A 538-nucleotide genomic window follows, 5' to 3' on the forward strand; every position below is an offset into this window, starting at 1 on the left:
TTGCACGAATAAACTTTCCGATGCGTCCTCATTTAATTAATCTCATTTAGCTCGCTCGTTAGCGGTACAAGCGAGAACTCGGGAACAGGCGCAAGTTCGCTCGCGGCGCGTTGCTCTCGCCGGCGAGCGAGAAATTTTTCCAGGCCCGATAGCGGCGTGTTGCCTTGATTAGCGGGCGATACCTCCGGCGGCACGCGCCGCCCGTAACCCAAGTACGATCGCGGCGTGTTGCTTCGTTGGCGGGCGACACCTCCGGCGGCACGCGCCGCTCGTAACCCAAGTCCGATCGCGGCGTGTTTGCATTCGTTGGCGGGCGACACCTCCGGCGGCACGCGCCGCCCGTAACCCAAGTCCGATCGCGGCGTGTTGCTTTTGTTGGCGGGCGACACCTCCGGCCGCACAAGCCGCTTTTTCCAAGTTCACTCGCGGCGTGTTGCTTTCGCCGGGCGAGCGACAAATTCTTCCAAGTTCGCTCGCGGCGTGTTGCTTTCGCCGGGCGAGCGAGAAATTCTTCCAAGTCCGTTCGCGGCGTGTTGCT

Source organism: Nylanderia fulva, unplaced genomic scaffold (assembly GCF_048542155.1).
Source record: "Nylanderia fulva isolate GAGA-0341 unplaced genomic scaffold, ASM4854215v1 Scaffold1246, whole genome shotgun sequence".
Classification (NCBI taxonomy): domain Eukaryota; kingdom Metazoa; phylum Arthropoda; class Insecta; order Hymenoptera; family Formicidae; genus Nylanderia; species Nylanderia fulva.